Raw genomic sequence first — 26,301 nt, 5'->3', positions numbered from 1 at the left:
CATCGATGAACAATTCGGATTCCGTACAAATCACTCATGCGTTCAACAGGTGCACCGCCTCACGGAGCACATTCTTGTGGGGCTTAATCGACCAAAACCGTTATACACGGGAGCTCTCTTCTTCGACGTCGCAAAAGCGTTCGACAAAGTCTGGCACAACGGTTTGATTTTCAAACTATTCAACATGGGTGTGCCGGATAGTCTCGTGCTCATCATACGGGACTTCTTGTCGAACCGCTCTTTTCGATATCGAGTCGAGGGAACCCGCTCCTCCCCACGACCTCTCACAGCTGGAGTCCCGCAAGGCTCTGTCCTCTCACCCCTCCTATTTAGCTTATTCGTTAACGATATTCCCCGGTCGCCGCCGACCCATTTAGCTTTATTCGCCGACGACACGACTGTTTACTATTCCAGTAGAAACAAGTCCCTAATCGCGAAGAAGCTTCAGAGCGCAGCCCTAGCCCTAGGACAGTGGTTCCGAAAATGGCGCATAGACATCAACCCAGCGAAAAGTACTGCGGTGCTCTTTCAGAGGGGAAGCTCCACACGGATTTCCTCCCGTATTAGGAGGAGGAATCTCACACCCCCGATTACTCTCTTTAGTCAATCCATACCCTGGGCCAGGAAGGTCAAGTACCTGGGCGTTACCCTGGATGCATCGATGACATTCCGCCCGCATATAAAATCAGTCCGTGACCGTGCCGCGTTTATTCTCGGTAGACTCTACCCCATGATTTGTAAGCGGAGTAAAATGTCCCTTCGGAACAAGGTGACACTTTACAAAACTTGCATAAGGCCCGTCATGACTTACGCGAGTGTGGTGTTCGCTCACGCGGCCCGCACGCACATAGACACCCTTCAATCTCTACAATCCCGCTTTTGCAGGTTAGCCGTCGGAGCTCCGTGGTTCGTGAGGAACGTTGACCTACACGACGACCTGGGCCTCGAATCTATACAGAAATACATGAAGTCAGCGTCGGAACGGTACTTCGATAAGGCTATGCGTCATGATAATCGCCTTATCGTAGCCGCCGCTGACTACTCCCCGAATCCTGATCATGCAGGAGCCAGTCACCGTCGACGCCCTAGACACGTCCTTACGGATCCATCAGATCCAATAACCTTCGCACTAGACGCCTTCAGCTCTAGGAGCAGGCTTAGGGACCTCGGTAACCGTACTCGTCGAACTCGACAAAGAGTTCGCCGTGCAACCTAACCCATGAATCAGCTCGCTGAGTTTCTCGCCGGATCTTCTCAGCGGGTCGCGATTCCGATCCGGTAGTAGATTCATTCGCGAAGCAGCTGCTCTTGAGCTGTTAGGTCTCCTTCGGAGGCGCCGCTCGGGTAGCTGTTAGCAAATCCCACCCCTCCTGGCTGAGCCTTTGCTCGCCCACCTGTCCTGGTGAAACTGGAAAGGCCTCCGGGCCACCAGTAATCCTTCAATCATAAAAAAAAAAAAAAAAAAAAAAAAAACTTGAAACTTGGTATCCATGTAGAAAATACATGTACTTGATGGATAGGCTAAAACTTATATAAGTATTGGACTCCCTAATAATAATGACAATAAATGATAATGTTAATTTTAAATGCCCAGCGAAGCGGGCGAGTACGGTTAGTAGTATTATATTACACCCGCCACGTCATCTGTAATGTTATTAATGAAAGAGTGATTTAACCGATTGCTTTTAAGCTTCAATTTTGATTAACATCCGCGATACTCTTCTATGTCTTACTTTACTTTTACTTTATTATATTACTTTACAAAAAGATCCTAACTACCAAGAGTACTGGTAAAGATACAGGTAATTATATCAGAAACGGATCAACCCTCGAAGGCGCTAACAAATTACCGTCAAATTCTAATTTTGAAATAAGACCTCTAATAAAATTAAATAAATTATGTCGCAATGTAGACGCAATTATTTGATTTTAAATCCCTAACATTTGATCTTAGAAAGCCCTACACTTTGAAATCGTTCGGTTGCTCGTCTTTTGAATTTTCCCATAATGCTATTTTCGTATCAACGATGATAGGCTATGTAGCCCTGATGACGTCATATCAATTAAAAATACCGAGAGCGCTTATCTTTTTACATATTTTTTTCCTAAGTTTTTTTTTCCAGTGGACCGTATAAATTAAAAGAACAAAAGAATAGAATACATTCATTACAACGTAACAAATTCTATTTGGCATAGCGCACACATAGTTATTTTCTATTATAAACTTGTAAAAAATTACCGCTGAATCTGAATTATTAATTTACAACGGTCGCTTATACAAAGTTCCTTATGTAAACATATGAGGCTATAGAAATATTTACCTACTAATTTTACCAAAGCTACTTTGTATTTAATGTAGCAATAATGTATTAGTAATTTACAGTAATTCTCTACAATACATCAATTAGTGCTCACGTCATTACACTCGATTTGTACATCGTAAACACCTTGTTCGAATAAGCTCCCTTCAAACACTACTATATACATACCTACGTGTTAATTTGCATGTAAAATCTATTTGCATAACATAACTATTCGTCACGAAATTGAGTTATATTTATTTTATTATATCATTTTGTCACTGGTAGTAGGATGTCTTGAGTCCGCACGGGTAGGTACCACCGCTCTGCCAATTTCTGGCGTGAAGCAGTAATGCGTTTCGGTTTGAAGGGTGGGGCAGCCGTTGTAACCTGAGACCTTAGAACTTATATCTCAAGGTGGGTGGTGTATTTACGTTGTAGATGTCTATGGGCTCCAGTAACCACCACTCCAGTAAGACCAAGTGGGCTGTGAGCTCGCCTACCCATCTAAGCAATAAAAAAAATTTATTCAGTTAGCATAATATGATTTAAATGTAGAGAAATACTGAAATAGTATCTAGATTAACCCGGGGCACGTCTATAGTTTATTATAATAGTAACTGGAGTCTATAAATACATTGTTAATATCATCACCTTCACTTGAGATCTGAAATTGAAATGTTATTTCAATCAATTTATTCATATTAATTAATTATATAATTCAATCATATTAATTAACGGATTTCCTAGCGTTCAAATCAGAACATATAATTTATTAAAACTAACTTTAATAACATTTTATTTAAAGACTAAGAAAATAATGTTTGAAGAAAACATTTTTAAAACACTATTCACAGAAAGCCAAGCGCAAAACAGACGTCCGCCAGAATCAGAAATCTTGACCTTTGCGTTGTGTGAAAATATGTTTATCTAGGCCGGCCGTTATCATGATTCATGGCCGATTCGCGTAACGCCTAGCTTTCGTCGAAACAAAAATGTGCACTCGATAAATCAAGCAACATAACAATTGGTTGGGAAGCGAAGTGAATCGGGAATAAAAAAATTCGACCTTCAATTTAGTTGTGTGATCTAAGACTAGGTCCTAAATATGTTTTAAGATTTCCGTAAATAATTTTATGTATGTACATTTTTTTTATTGCTTAGATGGGTGGACGAGCTCACAGCCCACCTGGTGTTAAGTGGTTACTGGAGCCCATAGACATCTACAACGTAAATGCGCCACCCATCTTGAGATATAAGTTCTAAGGTTTCAGTATAGTTACAACGGCTACCCCACCCTGCAAACCGAAACCCATCACTGCTTCACGGCAGAAATAGGCAGGGCGGTGGTACCTACCCGTGCGGACTCACAAGAGGTCCTACCACCAGTAAAAATTTCTTGCAAAGATGCAGATTTTAGAGCCATTCTTTAATTATTTATTAATTTAAATAAGTAATTTGATAATAAAGAACAACCCGTGACTATAATACATAAACGAACAGATTATTTTTACGCTCCAAAATATGTTATATAAATAATTTCATTTTGATTTCTTACAGTTGCTATCGAAGATATATTACTATATTAAAGACTGAAATTGAAAAACTTTTTCACAAATGTAAATTCGCATTATTTTACCTAAAATTAAATCAAACTAGAGGTCCCGTAGTAGTCGAAATTCGACTATAATTAATTGGAATTGTAAGTTTGTACTCTATTATGATTGTATTTTATATTTCTATAATCACAAATTTCGCCAAGGGTACACTATAAAAAAATATTAATAAAGACAAACAATATTTAATCTATTCTCAATTTGACAACAGACGTCAAGAACAAAAGTTTGACAATAAATAGTATGCATGCGTGTGTGCGTCAAATACATGGTATGTGGTGTGTGTAATGTTTTCTTTATTGATTTAATGTATCTTTTATACATTATTTTGAAAAAATATTAGCATTGTGCACTTCTTCTCTATATTCTCTATAAGTGTGCTAAATTTTATACTCCTCCGTCCGCGCAATTTTCGTAAAAAGGGATACAAAGTTTTTGCTTCACGTATTAATATATAGATAAAGCTTGACACATGAATACGAGTACTAATGATATGAAGGAAGTATAGATAGTGACATATATTAATAGCATTGGTTTGTTTGTAGCGTTCAATTTCTAAACAACTCGAAATCGATTCTGAATTGCAATAGAGTTATTAAAATAAACCTTGAAATTTGTAACGTGAAAACGGTTCAGGAATTGCTTTAGATTTACGAGATGGATAGACAGAATGCAGTAATGAAACTCTTCGGTAAGCCTCCATATTGTAATCCCTCAAACGATGACAGTGGAGATTCGTGACAATCATTTTAAATTATTTTTGTCAGAGATATCCATTGAAGTAGGAAACCTGAGATATCCAATCCTTTTTTGACATACTATACTAGATGAATACACGTCACGTTTCTTGTCAACAATAATCGTCTAATGAAATCGCATTCGACAATGTAGATATGAAATCCAAAGCAAAATTTTCCGCTCTTTATCCGCTTAGTATTAATCGAATGTTGTGTACCGGACATTATTAGGTTGAACCATTTCTGTTTGCTATCAAAATTCACGTGAATTTTTTTGAATAAAAACGGCAATAAAAGCGACTTAATTGGAACAGTATTTATATCAAAACTGCATAATCATGATCATACACAGTCTGTTCGTCACAAAAGTGGAACTAGTTTGGATGTGTGTTTAACGCTGCGCTTATCGACACTTGATCTCCAGTCCAGAACGCGTCTGCTTCATCGGTCATCGGTTCCTCGCCACATATGCCCGGCACTTCAGCCTGCCAATTTTTAGGGCAGCCTTTCACAAAGTGAGCGATAACGCTACTTTGCGGGCACTGCAGGCCTAAAGGGTGTGCGGTAAGAGACCCAGAAAAAAAAGGGAGCGTTGTGAAGAGGCTTGGGAGGCGATTTGTAATTTCATTTAGGAGGACTCTTAGACACCGACTGAGCTCTCGCTATAGTAGTTTTTAGGTAGGTGAAAAAATAGGGACACTAAAAAATAATTTATTCTTAAAGTGGGCAGTAGACAAAATAAGTTTGGGAGCCCCTGCTTTAGGGCTATGCCGGTTACCATGGTTCTTCAATTGATTTTTTCGTTTCTGATTCAATCCATCAAAAAATCTCCGAGTGTACTCCTTTTCATAAAGGAAGAATACATAAACGCAAAATATTTGAAAACTGTTCATAATAATGAACATCAGTGTTCGTGCCATCCCTGATCACAACGGCTGAGTAACGCTCGCTGTTTACATGTTAAGGTCTTGCGATGATGGAATTGTAGTGGTTTCTAATTTCATGATTTATATTTGTGTTCCAGGTAAATTACTCCAGGGCCAATGGAATATAAACATTAGGCTCAGAACACTATTAATAATTCATGTTTATTAAGTCAATGTGTGTTTATTTTAGACATTTTTTACCAACTTCTATTCGTTTTTAGATCATACGGATAATGAGTAAATGTTATTACTATTATGACTACTACATATTATGACTTTATTATTATGAGTTATTGTTATATATTTCTTTTTTTTCTTCGTTTCTTTTCTTTCGTTATCTTATATATACATACATACATTTATACATACATAAATATATAACAAAACCTTGAACAAGTGTGAATGATGCATATAGTTTGTTTCTTTGCATTTTATAAGTACGTGGGCTATCCAATTAAGACCAATTTTTACGGTTAACCTAAGATAGCAGTTAGTGCAAATCGTTATAAGGAATCGATGTAAGATAATTAGCGATTCAGATAATTAAAAATTCACATTACTTAGATTACTCTATGTGTATTCGTATTCTAATTATTCACGCGTCGTTTATCCAATTACTAAAAATGTATTTATATGTTACCAATTCAAAAAAGTGCATAGTATGATGCTATCAATAAATTATTAAATTTCTTTAATACTATTCACAATCAAACGTGAGAAATTTAATATAAATAAAACGTAATATAGTGGAAGAATAATAACAATAGCTTTCAGTAATATTATTAATTGCGCTTTTGGGAGTTTTAGATGTAATTAAAAATACTTATACAATTTAAATAGCGTAAAAGTATTTTTTTATGAATATAACATATTATTATTTAGACGGTACGGTTAAAGTAATCCGTGCATTCGCGCTTACTATGTGAACCCTTTTTAATTAACGCCCGTAATAGTAGAAGATGAATGATCCGTAAAGTTTCCGACAGATTATAGGCAGTTTATATAAAACTTATGCTCAGAGTGTCTTCAGCAGCCCGGAATTGGTGATACAGCTAAGAATGCAGTAGAATGTATGTACGTGTGAAGCAGTAATGCGTTTCGGTTTGAAGGGTGGGGCAGCCGTTATAACTATACTTGAGACCTTAGAACTTATATCTCAAGTTGGGTGGCGCATTTACGTTGTGGATGTCTATGGGCTCCAGTAACCACTTAACACCAGGTGAGCTGTGAGCTCGTCCACCCATCTATACAATAAAAAAATTAAAAAACAAACCTTCGTCATTGGTGCAAAATTTATAAAATTGCATAATAACTAACGACAGGGCTTACCCCCCATCCTCTCTACCTATGACGCTAAGAAGTTATGCTTTATGGTTCGAAAGGCCACTAATTGCACACTAAAATCAGATTACATAAAACGACTTTCATACCTTAAATCAAGATATCAGCATTGATATTTTACAGCAAGATATTTGGTAGGCAGCGGCTTGGCTCTGCTCTTGGCATTGCTGAAGTCCATGGGCGACGGTAACCACTCACCATCAGGTGGGCCGTATGCTCGTCTGCCTACAAAGGCAATAAAAAAAAAAAATAATAATATCAAAACCTCAAAAAAATCTACGTTCACGTAAAAATAATATTCAATTTGATCATATGGATTATCCAAATACTGTACGTGAATTGTAGTAACAATACATGTACAATATTTGTACACATGGAGTATCTATTAATTGATATGAAAATACACAAAACATGTATTCGCGGTTATGATTGCAATCATTCGAAGTTTGATGAAAGAGCTTTTGTAGATACAGAATATAATAACTTGATTCGTCACTTTATTTTTTTTATTTTACTTTTTCGTTATGACGCTAATAACTTATGAAATGTTCAGATAAAAAACCATTGAAGGTACTACTTACGTCCAATTATGAACAAGAGTGGTAAAACAATCACAATCATTATTAAAAAATAGAGTTGTAAAATCATGTGTCGTGTGTGTGATAACTATATTATATTCAATTAATTAAGTAATTCTGTGGTCCAATGAATCACCAACACCATTACAAGATTTCACAGATTTAGGAAGCACCCTTAATAAACTATGACTTGCTCGAGAATACACGTTCGCTACCAACAAAAAAGTTTAAAAAAAAAACAAAATCCACCACAACTTCGTGAAATATAACGAATATTTATTTAGTTTCACGACGATTTTAACAAATTCAGAGGAAACTTGAGAAGAAGTGACTAATAATAATAACATGTGACAAGGGCAACAATTTAATTTAAGGAAAGATTGAAGGATTGATTACTGGTGGCCCGAAGGCCTTTCCAGTTTGACCAGGATATGTGAGCGAGCAAAGGCCAGGAGAAAAGCGTTAAGCCGATGTAAAATGTATAAATTTTATTTAGCAGTATTTGTATCGTAATCTATATATTATATAAAAATGAATTGCTGTTCGTTAGTCTCGCTAAAACTCGAGAACGGCTGGACCGATTTGGCTAATTTTGGTCTTGAATTATTCGTGAAAGGCCAGGAAAGGCTTAAAGGGTGAGAAAATATAAAAAAGCTCGGAATTATATAAAAACAAACAATTTTGTTTTTCCTTTGATGTGTCCCCTTGATGTATCTTTTATTTATCGATTGAGGCACTACGAAGTCTGCCGGGTCAGCTTGTAGTCAATAATATTTACATAGAAGTGATACGTAAGCGATGATCTGAAAACTAAATTAAATTGAAAATATTCGAATTTTCGGTCGAATGTGTCGGTCGAGTAAAAGATGTGACTTGATCTTCTCTCCGATTTGATTGTTTACTTTTCGAAGTAATAAGATATTCTATATTTTAAGTGCTGAAAATTGAAATTGGCGAGCTATTTATTTTTTAGATTTACCTAATTATAGAGCATTCCTTGAGCCAAATATGTGATTTTCAATGCAATAATTCGCCTCAGGCTGAACTATTGTGATACACCACTATCTTGTCAAGCAATAGCCGTCATACTTATTTAGTCAATCAATTATTTAGTCACTTAATTCAATAATATAATACCAAAAATATCTAACGAAATTAACGTCTTTCGCATTGGATATATCACGTATATACCCAAGAATAGAAATTGAAAATATATTCATTACAACTGCAACAAATCTCGTTTGGTGGCACGAAACGTCAAAACATGATGCTTAGCAAATCACCAATAAATTTTCAATATGTAAATCCTTGTCTAAAGAGATTGGGTAAGTGCTTGTCTAAGAATGATATTTCATTTCATGAATTTCAATATATTTTTTTAAAGTAGTTCTGTGTTACAAAAAAATCTTGAGAAAGCTTTTCACGTACTTTTGATATACATACATATATTTATCTAAGCTAATATTAAAAGTTACATTTATTTCTGTAAGCTTAAACGCATTATCTATGAAAAATCTGAAACTACATCTTCATGTATTTTTCAAAGATTTTCTAAATTTGTTACAACCAAAAAGAAAGAAATTCACATACAATTTAGCTTAGCTCAGTGCACATTTTTCTAAGGTAAACAAAATACGAAAATAGGAAACTGGGTGTGCGAGAGAAATTCTTTACAAAGCTTATTCAATAGAACCAAACTCAATAACGCAAACAAAACAATAATCAGATACACTCATTTTAATGGTGAATACACAAACCTGCAGTATGTGCGAGTATTCTCACATTTCTATTTCGGGATTCCCTTGAATCGGCCACCTTCATTGATACCAACGGATTTTACACTCATTACGTTCCGGAATGCAGAGTTCGATAGTGTTTATTGAATCACCATCCTGTTACATTTCCTACAAGCTCATGATACTGAAATTGTTTTTAAATTTCCAATCACACAGATGAGCAGACTAATTCATGGCACTCAGTGAACGTCGACGCCCACTTTCAAGAATGAGATTGAAGTTTTGTATTGTGGATTGAATGTAGATTTTCAAATAAGAAATCCACATTCAATAGTCCTAAGCTAAGCTAGCCTGGATTATAACTGGAAACATGCATCCCAGATATGAACGATATTTTTTAACAAGGACATTGACCTCAATTGGATATCGAACTGGGACCTCGGAATGTGGTGGTTACGATAACTATCTAAAGACCAACAAGACGATCAAATCGGATAGCTTCGTTGGAAAATAGTCAGGATAGCGAAACAAACAATTTTAAGAAAGGTGAAGATAATTTGTACTTCCACGGACGGATGTTGTTATATTGCTTGTTACTATAGTTATATCACCCTGTATTTGCTCCCTAAAAATAGGTACATATATTTTTGTCTACATTACTAAAGGGCCCGGTAGAAAATGTCCTACAAACTGTACTGTCCTTAAAAATAACTCAAATTCCTGAAATCGCAGCGCCACCAACTTAATCTAATTTGAAAAACCAAGCTATCCATTCAAACAGTGAGAGTCAGGGCAGTGTAAAAGGCAAACAATCTTATCAAGAACTTAATTGCATAGCCCACTAGAACCAAATATAAATCTCAACCAAAATCGGACACATTTATATACACACAAAAACCATCTGAATCGGTTTCACGGCTTAAGGTCATTTGAGAGTTTAATGATAAATACAACAGCAGAATTATATTGTGTAGAATACATATATAATTTATATTAGTTGTGAAAATATATCATAAATTATAATAGTAAACGAAAATGTTTCAAAAGTACGAATATTGTTTTAGTTCCATCTCGTTTTGAATTAATACATAAAACATTTTTGAATCCTTGGGAAATGGCAACATAATTCCTCCACCATTATGTCACGAATATTGCTTATTTATAATCCATCCATGTTTTTCCATGCAAATTAGATGTTATTGTAGAACGAAGGCAGAAACACGATATTCCGCATTCAGTTTACAATATAAAGTATTTTCATGGTTATTGTATCATCGTAGTACCTATAATCTATTCTTTTATTATAACATTAGATGTTGATTTTAATATTTGTGGTTTTTTTTTTCGTGGTTTCAACAAAATTTATATTTTATATGGTAAAATTCACAAAGATCACAGCACAGCGTGGCTTTTAGGAGTACTGCCAGTCACCGTCTTCGTCAAACACGACGCTTGCGACGAAGGGCACGACGAGCGAATTAGCGTATAGACACAGCCCACTGAGTTTCTCGCCAGATCTTCTCAGTGGGTTGCGTTTCCGATCCGGTGGTAGATTCTGCGAAGCACTGCTCTTGCTAGGGTCAGTGTTAGCATCACTCCGGTTTGAGCCCCGTGAGCTCACCTACTAGTTAAGGTTACGCTGAAATAGTCTCTCAAGGCTATCAGCTTAGGTAGGTGGGAGTACTGTAATATATTATAATGTAGGTATAACAATGATTATTTATGTTCTTTGTAGTCCTTAAGGATAAGATGCCTGATGTACTGTCAAGTGATGCGGCTATGCTAAATATAAATTTACAGAGGCAACTAATTCGGATAAGAAAATACGACATAAAACGTGTTTAGGGATGAGTTCCACGATGAAAAAAGTTGAGGAAATCGTTGTGCTCCTCGTTTCGTAGTGTCCTCATAATTAAGGTGTTTGGTATGCGTCGTCTGGTAATCAATCATATTCAGTGATTCGACTATGACAGAGTTTTAACTCTGAAGGTATCATACATTTTTTTTTTCACCAACGACTTTTAGCATTGTGAGTAACGTGTAATAAAAATAGAATTTACAAATCGTGCGTATCGGATTGTGACATGATAAGAATAATGGTGTAGAACAGACTTTATTGCTATAAAAAAAATTCCACGCGGCGAAAAGTGCCCTAACCCTTTGAACCGTTAAATCTCCTGACTTTCTACATCAAAACAAAAAAATCTTGACACGTCTCCTCTGTCTTTAAATACCAAATTCATAATGCTTTCATCTTTTATATTTTATGTTTTTTAAATTAACAGTTTTTTTTTTCTACAAAAGTCTCTTGGAGTCGTCGAATGTCTGGATAACTTAAAGCTCCTTTCACTTAATAATGCTAAAAGCCTCGACGTTTCACCTCAATTACTAAAATACTGAATTGGAGATTATGGGCGTTCTGTTGTCACTTAATCGTTCGATATCTATTCATTAAAATAAACGCTATTGCAAAGAAAACGTTAGTTTAATCGTCTGTCTCAATGACAGCCTTAGTGAGTATTAGTTTAGGTAATTGCACAATGATTGACGATAATTTTAAGAAAAGCTTCCGCATACAAGTTCTGACCTCTCTGTTTGCTGATAAAAGCACCCGTGAGGTAGATAATTTTCCGTTTTTTTTTTGTTTTTTCTATAGACTGTTTTCCTCAGCGTGATGACCTATAACGCGATTTGTATGTATCCAACTACAAAACGTGGTGTGTATACAAGGTGATCAATTCAACCAAAACTAGCAATAGACTTGAACCGCACAAGACAGTGACCGCAAACCATTTGCCCGTCTACGCCGCGCCGAACGCTAACAATGGCCAGATGATGGACAGCGAAAATAGAACGTAAAGTAAACAATCGCCGACAAAGCGAGCGTTGCGGACTCGAAACTGTGAGATTAACCAATGTCGGTGCTTTTGATATCCTGTAACGTCACGCCAGAAGCACGTGCGCGATCGCATGCAGGTTCGGTCGTAAAATTTTCGGGAACTTTAAAAGAAAAATGCGGGTATAATTTAGCTTTAATCGTAGCGAGTTTCAAGGTCAAAGGATTAGATAAAAAAAAAACCTTACAGATATAATCTGAGTCTACGATTAGTCATAGGTTATCTCTGTGTTTTGTTCTTCAACATCAGAAAGGACGGTTCTAAATATATATTTGAATCATTCTCTTTTTATTTGCATTGCACTACTCGCCAATGGAGCAAAACGAAATTAGGGCTGTAAAGTTCCAAAATGAGTGTTTATATTATCTTATGCAATAAAAATAAACTTCAAATATATTTTATTAACGAAAAACCATTTTTCCAAAAGTCAATTATATTTAGGGTATTTTGTAGAAAAATTCCGTTTTGTCAGTTGCTATAATTGTTTCCCTCAAAAACTTTTCGGTTTCCTAATGTTCCGCAATTACGAATGTTATTGCATTTTTACAGCCAACCTCAGATCGCTTAGCATGCACGCTCTCAAGCGACATTTGTTATTACTTCCGCCAGTAAATATTTAGACGAATGCGGGAGACGTTGAATGACGTTCCAAGCCTCAGCGGTGCCTGTAATATTGAGCTGTGGATAGAGCATTCTTATCGTTTTGCTAAGGTAATATTTAATAATTTTATTTAAAAATTCATCATCATCTTAGGCCTTACAGCCCAGGGTGGGCCTTAGTCTGGTCCAGTATGTCTCTCCAGACTGCTCTGTTCAGGGCTTTCTCCTTCCAGTTCCTGACACCGATAGCTTTGAGGTCATGCTCTACGCCATCTAACCATCGGAGTTTAGGTCTGCCACGACTTCTGCGGCCCACTGGTTTGCCATAGAGCAGTTCTCTTGGCATTCTGGTCTCTTCCATTCGAACTACATGTCCTGCCCATCGTAGGCATCCAATTTTTATAGTTTTTATTAAAAAAATACTATACCTTATTTACACCTAGAATAAAACTACTTTTATGGTATAATCTTGACATTTGAATATTGTGCTAACTGAAGTAAAACATTAATCGACACGTTAGTCTTCCGCAACAACGAAAACTATAAACTACAAGTTTTCGAAAAAATCGCAAATTAAAATGTATAAAAATATTAAAATAAATCGTAAACGTACAAAATGGCTTTAATTATTAAACATCTAGATTTTTAGCTTTTTCCTGGCTGTATAGATAATGTCAAAACGTTAAAAATGATACATAGTATGTCATACCTACGGACTGACATTAATCTAATAACGCTTCATCTATAAGTATGTATATGAATTGCGTATTAGTACGTGAAGCAAAAACTTTTTATGAAAATTGAAATTTCCCACACTCATGGAGAAAATAGTGCGTGAGTACGGAATGTATTTTTTTTTTTTATTATGCATAAAAAATACATTAAATCAATAAAAAAAAACATTACACACCCTAACCACCATGTATTTGACACACACACACTCACATGCATACTATTTGACTATTGTCAAGCTTTCCTTATTGCTTAGTCTGTGGTCAAATTGAGAAAAGATTAAATAATGTTTGTCTTTATTAATATTTGTGTAAAGTGTAGTTTTGGAGAAACCTGTTATTATAGAAGTATAATAAATAGTATTTGACAATAGAATCATAAAAGTGTACAAATTGATAATTTCAATTAATTATAGTCGAATTTCGACTACTGTGGGACCACTAGTAGGTATGTTGAAATCGATCAAGACTCTGGTAAACCGATTCAAGATTAGTACAGTCGTTATTGGTGCTCCTCGTAATACCGCCAACTTTGTGTGGTGGCGGCTCGCGAGTAGACTCAAGAATTCGATATTTTTCATACAATCAGCAATAGTCACTACGAAACGTGACCAGTTTTCACTATTACAATACAAAAAAAGGTTTTTTGACTCTCAAACGAATTTTTATAATTTTTTTTTATATTATTGCCGTGTAGGCAGACGAGTACACGCCTACCAGATGTTGAGTAGTTACCGTCAACCATGGCCTTCAGCAATGCCAGGGGTTGAGCCAAGCCGCTGCCTATCACTTAATATTCTCCACAACAGAAAAAAAAGCAAATGGAAATATGTTAGCGTTCAACCTACAAACCAACTCGGGTCACAGACTAGATAATCCGAGTGGATTCTGATAAAAAGTACATTGCGTTAATAAGCACTACCTACTGCATTAGTGAATTCGCAAAATAATAATTTTAATACACTATTGTCGTAACTTAGAATTGGTTCCATTTGATAAGCCCACAACGCACACGGGTCGTGTTTTAAGCGTATCTACGATAAAGTGCTTAATCCGGTACTTCGCAAACTCGCATAAACCCACATGCTTTTAGCATTTGATTGGGCTGTCACTTATTAACCAAATAGAGGAGCGGAAAATCAAACGCGCCACGTACATGGTAACTAGCGCAGGACTAATTCAGTTATATCTGTATCTCGTATTATCAACTGAGTTCAAGAACGAATTATACTGACATTTAATTTGACATTGCCATAGATGGGAAAATATGCTCGTGGTCTATCTGGTGTTTTTTACTGGTGTACCACCACCCTGCCTATTTCAGTCGTGAAACAGTAATGCGTTTCGGTTTGAAGGGCGGGGCAGCCATTGTAACTATAGTTGAGACCTTAGAACTTATATCTCAAGGTGGGTGGCGCATTTACGTTCTAGATGTATATGTGCTCCAGTAACCACTTAACGCCAGGTGGGCTGTGAGCTAGTCCACCCATCCAAGCAAAAAAAAAGGTCATCAAAGTTCATAGACAACATGAATGCCACCACACTCGACACTGACGCAGTAAGTAACTTAGACAGCTTTAAAATACTATATCTATATATTATTATATAAAAATGAATTGCTGTTCGTTAGTCTCACTAAAACTCGAGAACGGCTGGACCGATTTGGCTAATTTTGGTTTTGAATTACTCGTGGAAGTCCAGGGAAGGTTTAAAAGGAAAGGAGAAAATATAAAAAAGCTCGGAATTATATAAAAACAAACAATTTTGTTTTTCCTTTGATGTGTCCCCTTGATGTGTCTTTTATTTATCGATTGAGGCACTACGAAGTCTGCCGGGTCAGCTAGTTAATAATATTTTGCACCCCGCCGTTTCATCTATGTTTAATTTGTAATTCAAATGAACCGAAATATGTTGCAGTGTCCCTAAAGAAAAAAATACTTATGGCGCGGTCTAGTCCATAATCTGCTATTTGATTATTTTGTCAGTTCAGAAAGAATGAAATAAAAATATACTTGTATCACAGCCCGGACTATAACCTATTATGCATTTTCTAGACTCATTAGTACGTAAAATTATGGAGCAGCAAATACACTGTTGTATTTATTATAGGCGATATACGCGCCGTTGTCCAAATCACGTGCCATGAAAAAAAATATCCTATGTATTTATCGAGGTTTATAAACAATCTTTGTGCGAAAAATCATGCAAAACCGTTCTGTCACTTTTGCGTGATTGAAGTATAAACATCTAAAGATACAAAACATTTATAATTAGGATATTATACAGCATACATTGTTTTTCTCCTACCTACGCCGAAAGTTCGGTTTTCCTCCCGCCGTACTGAGAAGAAAGTGTAACTTTTCCTCCCTGGGTACTGACAAGTGCGCATGCGCGTTAGTGTCTACGTCTGCTCTCACGCACCTAAAATTCTCCGCCATTGTTTTGCTCGGGTAATTTGCAATATTGTGTTTAGTGTAAAAGTGAAATAAACAAATGGCAATAAAATTTAATAGTAAAGTATTAAACAAAGATGAGTTCATCAGGCAATTCTTATTCAATTAGTAGTAGTTTATTTAAAAATTAAAAAACAGTTAAATTCTTTTTTTATGAGTATAGAAGAACGACCCCCCCGCCAAGGCTTCGCCCCTGGACCCCGGCTCAGTACTCCACGAACTTTCGGCCTAGTAGGAGAAAAAATAGTATGTGCACCGCGGGAAAAAAATACTATACTATAATACCATTGGAGTCAATTTCGGATCGGTAAATAAGTAGAAATTTTAATTTGAAAAATACAGAAATATGAAATTCTTGAAATATTTCATACTGTTGTTTAATCCCAAATACGGCTCTGCAACAAACCCGTTAGTTCATTTATCGATCGTTCCCATGCCGCGATACTTCCCAAGCCCAAAATGCTGGTTAAATACATCTGCACGTTTCAATTTGCACATACGGCCTAATTCGGAACACGAATGGTAATTCTTAATGCATGAGGCTTCGTGATCGATCGCCACTCATCAGATTGTGGCTTTTGAAAATTCATCAAAAGACATTCAATGTAGTAAAGCTAGTAGCCGGCCTTTAACAGCCGTCTGGTGTAGTGGTAAGTGACATGGTCACTACACAAGGGGGTCGCGGGTTCGAATCCTGCCAAGGGAAGATATTTGTATGATAAATATGAATGTCTTTTCCAGGGTTATGGATGTATATTAAATATATGTGTGTGTATAATAAAAATCTTACATTTATTTCCGTTATCTGGTACCTTGTAACACAAGTTCTTTACGAACTTATCACGGGACCAGTTAACGTGGCGTGATTGTTAGTAAATATTTATATATTTATTATTAGGAATAAGTAGTGCTATTTACGAATAGTTACTGTATGCTTAGATATTATGAATATGGGCTGACAATATTTTTATCATTGCATCTCCCGCCTCTAGGGCAAAGTTCTTCCATACTATTTGGAACCACTGCTTTTATCGACAGATGTTTCTTGCCATGTTCGATCCGGCTCTGGAATGAGCTCGCCTCCACCGTGTGTCCTGAGAGCTATGATATCTCTTTTTTCAGTAGTAGGGCAGATAAGTTCACAATTCCTTCTGTCTAGAACAGTCAACAAGGCCTATAGACACCACAACGTGAATTCTACGATTCCACTTAAGACAAAAAATCGGAATTTTAATTTTTACAACTTATTAATACTAGTGGTCCCGCAGTAGTCGAAATTCGACTATAATTAATTGAAATTATAAGTTTGAACGTCATTATGGTTCTATTGTCAAAGACTATTATACTTCTATAATCACAGATTTCGCCAAGACTACACTATAGACAAATAAACAATATTAACCTATTCTCAATTTGATCACAGACTAACAGAGCAACAAAAGTTTGACAATAAACATAGAGTATTCATATGCGTGGTGTGTCAAATACATGGTAGTGTGTGTAACGTTTTTTTATTGATGTAATTAATGTATTATTAACGCATAATTTAAAAAAAATTACCATTCGGCACTCCTTCGCTATATTCTCTATAAGCGTAGGAAATTTCGTACTCCTCCGTCCACACAATTTTCTTAAAAAGGGGTACAAAGTTTTTGCTTCACGTATTAATATATACATAAAATTGTTAACTATAACAAAATAGAAAAAAATATTCCTTACATCATTATGACAATGCATTTCATGAAGTACATCCATTATTATGAAAACCGTTTTTTTTAACAGTTTTTTGTTAGTTTCGTTTGAAAAAAAAAAAGAAAAAACTCCTGACCTTCCTGGTCTATTTTCTGATTTTCAATTTAACATACAGAGATCAGACAGATGGCCAGCAATTTATATTGTTTCCACAATTTGAATTCCGTAGAAACATAACTTCGTCACCAAAGCCAGTCGTCAATCACAGTGCTCATTCACTCCACCTTTACGTAATCACTTAGCTGATGAGCTCTCGAACCGACTCTCGTGGCTTTGTCTGTCATTTAAAACGGTCGCGACGTATAAAATATGTATAGACCCACGTAAATAATCAAAATGTTAATGCAAAAGAACCACTAGGTACTATATCAGAACAAGATTAGTTGAAAACAGATTGTGATATAAATCGAAATTGGCAGGCTATCTTTAGTGAAGGCTGTTTTTGGCAAGGACAGTTTCTCGAATGCAATATTTTGCGTAATGATTGTCTAAACGATTATTGGTCAAAGGCATACCACATTCGTGTAATACCCCAAGCTAATTCGATCTATGAAACAGCTTTATTCGACTTTTGGCTCACGTAGCATAAATTGCTTACCGAATGACAGAGATGTGAGTAATTGGAACTAGGCAGATGGTTATACCTCGGTCATTGCAGTATCCATGCTCACTTCGAGAACTTGGCCCCCCGACTAATGGTGACGGTTGGCTCGTTAAGCCAGAGTTTGCTAGACATCGGGGGACCAAACAGCGCCGTCTCTAAACGATGGTGGTGCAGTCCATGATATTGTACACGCCCACTAAGGTGCCTCACTCTGATCCTGATGTAGGTACGTCACGGTGCTTCTTCAACGCCCACTGCTCGCGATCCCCCTCAGGGCGGTTCTGGGATACCGCACCGTCTTCTTCAAGGCGGCGTGTGTTCTCACTGGGACGCATCTCTGGGACTTGAAAGCGGAAACGGTCACCGCCGATTATGGGTGGCAATAAAACCTGGTGGCGGATGGTAGTTGCTACCAGTATGGACTAATAATTCTCTTTACCACTAGTGATAGGCCCTACCAGCTTTAATTATTTTCACGTTAAACTATTGAACGATAAAATGGCAATAAACTTTGCTTTCTTAAAGGCCAATGAGTAGAATATATGTATACTGGACACGCTTTGAGTTAATAAACTAACATATTGTTAAGGCTATTGATGTCTTGGGTAACTTTTTTCGTTGCCTTCTCGGCCATTTACATAAGCTATCAAAGGGGATCTCAAACCATTACTGTAAACTAAAATTGTACAGATTTACTTTCACATAATAAAGCATGCAAGGCACGGATATTTTTAATCAGCAGAAGCAAATCAGCATTTCCGTTCATTCTAAATATAAAAGAACAGAGCGCACTTTTGGAGAGTAAATACAACGTTAAATAAAAGAAATGCCCATCGCTGGAAATTGGAAGACTTATTTATTTACTCTCACTGTTATAATGTGTAATGTAATGTTGGTATTTGATAATTTTAGTAATTTTTTTTTCGAAATATAGTGTAATTTTGAATCGACAACATCAGGTCTATTTTAAAGCAATTTTTCTAATTTCTTTTATCATCAAAGAAGAAGATACCGTAATAAGTATGGGTACTGTTTATTATATTAGAAAAAAAAAGGCTCTGTAGTTTCGGCTTAGAATAACGTTCTCTGAGTATTGCACCAGAGTGATATTAGCCCACTGAGTTTCTTGCGGGATCTTCTCAGTGGGTCGCGTTTCCGATCCGGTGATAGATTGTGCGAAGCACTGCTCTTGCTAGGGCCAGTGTTAACAACTCTCCCGGTTAGAGTCACATGAGCTCACCTGCACGTCAAGGAGAAGCTAAAATAGCCTCTCAAAGCTATCAGCATAGGTAGGAAAAAAAAAAGAGTAATACGATCGACATTTATTATTGGTTGGGCGTATTGAGTGAAGCTCATTCGTACATTCCACCGTCCTATGTACTGCTGCTACGAAGTAGTTATGCGTTGTGGCTTTAAGAGTGAGACAGCCTCTACAAAGGAGGATTTACATACCGATTCTATCATACAAGGTAGGAGCCAGAATTCACCTTAGTATTTCTATGTACCACCATTCTAGTAGGTTTGCTTAGAGCTCGTCCACTCATCGAAGCATCAATAAAAATTAAAAAAAGAATTTCTTTTACATATTTGTATTTTTAGTATGTTGAAATTTTTCATTTTTCATTATTATTATTATTTATTTGAATTGTATTTTTTGACTTGTTTTTTCGTATACTGTAAATATGTTTTCTTATTTAAAAAAAAAGAAAATATTTGAGAACATCCAAAAAAAAAAAAGCCCACTGAGTTTGTTTCGCCGGTTCTTCTCAGGACTGTGGGTTTTTTTGGAACCGGTGGTAGAGTTAACATTTTTATTTACATTTTGACATTCAACAAGTGTGTTTTTGATGACATCCAAGTTGAAATAAATGATTTTGAATTTGAATTTGAATTTATACTGTATTGAAAATATTTGCTGTTCAACTAAACTGAATTTTCTCAGACGAGAGCATCGCCCGCTGTGTCCGAAAAACGAAATTTACTTTCGGTCTGAGAGTCAGGTAATTGTTCCAGTATTCGAATTATTAACCCGATTTCTTGAGGTGGCAGATTAATACTGTATCCACGAACCACAGTAATTACCTTCACCTAAGACTTATGACCATGAATTTGTATAGCTGTCGTAAAAATTTAAGATCCAGATCATGATTAAACCATGTGATCGTCGATCAGTGGGCGGCCATCTTGCCAATCAAAAGAGCCAAATATAGATAACGCACAATTGAAATTTATTCAATTCAAGGGCTTTTGTTTTAAATAGCCTTGTGTTTCAAAAATGTTTACTCGTCTCTGACAAGCCAAGATAGGAACTAATATACCGTGCCTGAACTTAAACATTTTTTTAATTGCTTTTATGTGTGGACGAGCTCACAGCCCACCTGGTGTTGAGTGGTTACCGGAGCTCATAGACATCTACAACGTAAATGCGCCACCCACCTTGAGATATAAGCTCTAAAGTCTCTAAAGTGAGTCCGCGCGGGTAGGCACCACCAACCTGACGTGTGATCCACAATCGTATTATTAATGTTACTAGCATTAAGATTTCGAACACTTTCGACCACCATAGTTATGTATGTTGTTTTCACGTTTATCTTGATTCGATATCTTCTCGCTAACAATTCAACCCAGTAGTGCTTTTTGCCCAGTCTCGTGCGACATTGAGAACGCTGTATGGATTTAAAACATACTAGATGATGACCGAACTTTGCTCGGTTTTTTTTTTTGATAACGCCATCTTGTTGTGTCTTTAAAGCGGTTAGTTATTATCCGCCAACAGATGTCGGGAAGAGTTGATTATTGAAAACACGAATAAAACAACATTTTCTGAAAATAAATCGTAGCTAGATCGATTTATCGCCCCCGAAATCCTCTGTATACTAAATTTTATGAAAATCGTTGGAGCCGTTTCCGAGATTCAGATTATTTAAATATTAATATACAAAAATTGCTCGTTTAAAGGTATAAGATCAACTTAAAACTATCTCACACTATTTATTTCACTAATCGAGTTTAATTGTACGTCCCAAAGCCCAGATTTCTTCTGTGAAAACATACACATGAAAAACCCAAACTCCAAACATCTGATCAACTAGGAAATAAAAAAATATTTCCTGTATACTGTTGGGTACGACATCGCTACAATGTCAGAACTTTGTTTGTCAGTAACTGAATTAGAACATTAGAATCTATATGATTAATACGTGAAGCAAAAACTTTGTATCCCTTTTTACGAAAATTGCGCGGACGGAGGAGTATGAAATTTACCACACTTATAGATAACATAGAGAAGAAGTGCACAATGCCAATATGTTTTTAAAATAATGCGTAAAAGATACATTAAATCAATAAAGAAAACATTACACACACTACACACCATGTATTTGACGCACACACGCATGCATACTATTTATTGTCAAACTTTTGTTCTTGACGTCTGTTGTCAAATTGAGATTAAATATTGTTTGTCTTTGTTCATATTTTTTATAGTGTAGTCTTGGCGAAATTTGTGATTATAGAAGTATAAAATACAATCATAATAGTGTTCAAACTTAAAATTCCAATTAATTATAGTCGAATTTCGACTACTGCGGGACCTTTAGTCTTAATAGAAATCCAAATATGATATTAGCATGTGACTATATTGATTCATATTACACGACGTTCTTTACATTATGGAGTACGCTGACATTTAAAATATATACCTACGTTTTTAATTGAAAACATTTCAAATTCCGTTCTGTAGGTACTTGATTCTAAAAACGCATAGTTTTGTATAAATACACTTCAAATGCTTTCTATCACCACGGCTCCGACGGCATCCGCAACCGCGCGCTTAAACTGTTACCAGCCCAACTGATAACGATGTTGGCCACCATATTAAATGCTGCTATGACGAACTGCATCTTTCCCGCGGCGTGGAAAGAAGCGGACGTTATCGGCATACACAAGCCGGGCAAACCGAAGAACGAAACCGCGAGTTACCGCCCCATCAGTCTCCTCCCGGCAATAGGCAAACTATACGAACGGCTCCTTCGTAAACGCCTCTGGGACTTCGTATCCGCGAATAAAATTCTTATAGACGAGCAGTTTGGATTCCGCGCCAGACACTCGTGCGTCCATCAAGTGCACCGCCTCACGGAGCACATCTTACTAGGGCTGAACAGGCGGAAACCCATTCCGACAGGAGCCCTCTTCTTCGATATAGCGAAGGCGTTCGACAAAGTCTGGCACAACGGTTTGATATACAAACTGTATAACATGGGAGTGCCAGACAGACTCGTGCTCATCATACGAGACTACTTGTCGAACCGTTCGTTCCGATATCGAGTCGAGGGAACGCGTTCCCGGCCCCGTCACGTCACAGCCGGAGTCCCGCAAGGCTCCGCCCTCTCCCCGTTACTATTCAGTTTGTATATCAATGATATACCCCGGTCTCCGGAGACCCATCTGGCGCTCTTCGCCGATGACACCGCCATCTACTACTCGTGTAGGAAGAAGGCGTTGCTTCATCGACGACTTCAGACCGCAGCTACCACCATGGGACAGTGGTTCCGGAAGTGGCGCATCGACATTAACCCCACGAAAAGCACAGCGGTGCTCTTCAAAAGGGGTCGCCCTCCGAACACCACGCTGAGCATCCCTCTCCCGACTAGGCGCGTCAACACCCCCGCCCCCGCCGTTCGCCCAATCACGATGTTCGACCAGCCCATACCGTGGGCCCCGAAGGTCAAATATTTAGGCGTCACCCTCGACAGTAGGATGACATTCCGCCCCCACATTAAGACGGTACGCGATCGTGCCGCCTTCATCCTAGGACGTCTCTACCCGATGATATGTAGGCGAAGTAAAATGTCCCTTAGAAATAAGGTGACACTCTACAAAACTTGCATACGCCCCGTCATGACCTATGCAAGTGTAGTGTTCGCTCACGCGGCCCGCATACACTTAAAATCCTTTCAAATCATTCAATCCCGTTTTTGCAGGATAGCCGTCGGAGCCCCGTGGTTCGTCAGGAATGTCGACCTCCATGACGACCTGGACTTAGAGTCCATCAGTAAGTATCTGCAGTCGGCGTCCATGCGCCACTTCGATAAAGCGGCACGACACGAGAACCCTCTCATCGTGGCCGCCGGTAACTACATTCCCGATCCTGCGGACAGAATGGAAAGCAGTCGACGTCGCCCAAAACACGTCATCTCGGATCCTCCCGATCCACTAACGGTGCTTTTAGGTACTTCAAGCACCGGTCACCGTTCTCGTCGAACCCGTCGCTTGCGAAGGGCTCGACGAGTAAATTAACTCTCAGACACAGCCCACTGAGTTTCTCGCCGGATCTTCTCAGTGGGTCGCGTTTCCGATCCGGTGGTAGATTCTGCGAAGCACGACTCTTGCTAGGGTTCGTGTTAGCAACATCGTCAGGTTTGAGCCCCGTGAGCTCACCTACTAAAGTTAGGGTTACGCTGAAATAGCCGCTAGGGCTATCAGCTTAGGTATGGAAAAAAAAAAAAAAAAAAAAAATCTATCACCATTCACTGCAAAGAGGAATCTGGTTAGCTAGTTTCTGAAGTTATCGTGGCCGTAAGGATCAGACGTCCGGTGCTTTCGTAGCGATGTAACGGTGTTCGAATCCAATCTTTGTAATGAAATATGTACATAACAAATGTTCACGATTGACTACCACGGTGCAGGAATAACATCGTGTAATAAAAATCGAACCTGCAAAATTATAATTTGCGTAATTACTGGTGATAGGACCTCTTGTGAGTCTGCACGGGTTGGTACCACCACGCCGCCTATTTCTGCCGTGGGACAGCCGTTGTAACTATACTGCGACTTTATAACTTATAATCAAGGTAGGTGGCGCATTTACGTTGTAGATGTCTATGGGCTTCAGTAACCACTTAACACCAAGTAGGCTCTGAGCTTGTCCATATGGGTGGAGATGGATACAAAAAAAAAGTTTGATAAATTAGTCTTAAATTATACGGACCACTTAACTCTTTAATTTCTGCTGAAAAATAACACCTAAATAAAATTCATAAGGATAAACAAAAAAAAACTGATTGACAAGCTTATTTTTAGCTTGTCCATCACACGGTCACATACACAAACCAAAACCCGAAACGAAAACAAATAAAACCGTGAATTCCATTTGCCGTTGAAGACAACTCAAATATCAACTTCAATCATTCGTTCTGATTGTTTACAAGCAAGCGCCACAACCACAAATATAGTTGTAGCCGACGCGTCCGGAATCGTAACAGATAGTAATATCGAACAACGTAAATACGCGGATCACCTATTATTATTGAAATGTGAACTAGAATAGACCCTCGTAATGTTTTTACTCGTAAGGGCAAACGGTGGCTTAGAATAGCACTATACAAACCCGTAAAGGCGATTTAGAGATTCAGCGGAGCCTTGGCAGCGACATCCACTGATTATTATATCGACTTATTCAGTGTGCTTAGTGCGAGTACATTCTCGATAGCGTAAAAGTTAACCCAATTTTTTTATGCAATTGGAACAGCGCCCCTAGTGGCAAACGTAGGCAAACGTTCCCATTCCATACAAATATGAGCTAACTTTTACGCTATCGAGAACGTTAAAAAACTCGCACTAAGCACACAGAAATATTTATTTCTGTCTATTTCAGTGAAGCAGCTCTTCGTTCCTGTTTGAACGGAGGAACAGCTATAATCTGTGCATTTCACAGATTTTTCATCAAATCAACGGAATCAGTAACAAGTACTTAGGAATGGGAATCAATACCATTATTATATTATATAGGTATATATTATTATATATAACAACAACTACAAATAGTACCTACTCGATAGTTCGAGCACGTCTGGAATCGCGGCAGACGCACAGAAATAACATTAACCTATTGTATCCGATCGGTACCGCCGTAGGTATTTAGACAGAGCTAGGGCTGCCTAATTCAATTCATTAACAATCTATATATATAAAAATGAATTGCTGTTCGTTAGTCTCGCTAAAACTCGAGAACGGCTGGACCGATTTGGCTAATTTTAGTCTTGAATTATCTGTGGAAGTCAAGAGATGGTTTAAAAGGTAAATGAATATGAAAATTCTCGGAATTAAATAAAAATAACAAGTTTGTTTTTCCTTTGAGGTGTTCCCCGTCGGACGGATTCCTTTTGTTTTATATAGTTTATTTTATACAAAAGTTTAGGTAAAGACCTTTATCGATTGAGGCACTACGAAGTCTGCCGGGTCAGCTAGTATTAAATATATTTTTGAAATGCCAAAGAAGCGTATATTCGATTGAGAGATTATTGGTGACCGTAATTAAAACTGCATTAGACATCATCAGACTTTTTTTTTATGACAAAATTGAGCAATACCCAAATTTTTTTGTTGATATGAGGAAAAACCGTCTCTACGGTAGTATAATTAGGGGTGAGATGAAGAACTCAGGCCGTAGCGTACAATACGGCGTCTCCCCACTACTGCTTAAAGAACGAGGTCAGTGTGCTCAATACGAGTTTTAACTTCTCTTAGCAAGCGCCAAACGAAGGGAATCTGTTCTAACTCCACACAAATTTGAGTTAACTTTTACGTGATCGAGAAGTTAAAAAAAACTGGCACTAAACATACTGGTATCCATTCTATTTCATATGAAAAGTATGACGTGTCATGTGGAGGAACTTCGCAAACGTGAAACAAATATTGGCGATTCTAATATATCATAAACATGAAATTCTCTGGTGCCAGAAATCTGGTAAGAAAATAGTAATAAAACGTGCCGAGTCAAAGCAGCTGCTACCACTAAAATAATAAATAATTATTTTGTCTTATTTTAATTCAGACATTAGTTTCAATATAAAAACTGGTACCGACAGAAAACTATCGACGATGACCCTAAGCACATTAGATCAATTCATCCGTAACAAGTTACAGCGCTGGCAATCCTTTGAATATATAGGTATATATACAAATATAATGTTCTCCTAACATAAAGATAAGTCCAGTTTGATCTATACCTAAAGTTTACATATAATTTC

At 37.3% G+C, this 26,301-nt stretch overlaps 1 protein-coding gene and 1 long non-coding RNA gene across 3 annotated transcripts in view; one reads left to right on the top strand and one right to left on the bottom strand.

Moving 5' to 3' along the window:
* Positions 1-26,301, top strand: part of LOC101744910 (voltage-dependent T-type calcium channel subunit alpha-1G) — a 187,666-nt gene that overhangs the window by 66,848 nt on the left and 94,517 nt on the right. The gene's annotated exons all lie outside the window — the stretch shown is intronic.
* Positions 12,513-13,369, bottom strand: LOC134200521 (uncharacterized). Its single transcript, XR_009975476.1, has 2 exons — positions 13,160-13,369; positions 12,513-12,796 (listed from the first exon to the last, which is right to left on the bottom strand). It is a non-coding gene; the product is annotated as an uncharacterized LOC134200521 (long non-coding RNA).

Source organism: Bombyx mori, chromosome 17 (genome assembly GCF_030269925.1).
Source record: "Bombyx mori chromosome 17, ASM3026992v2".
NCBI classification, from domain to species: Eukaryota; Metazoa; Arthropoda; class Insecta; order Lepidoptera; family Bombycidae; genus Bombyx; species Bombyx mori.
This window is presented reverse-complemented; position numbering and strand designations above follow the sequence as displayed.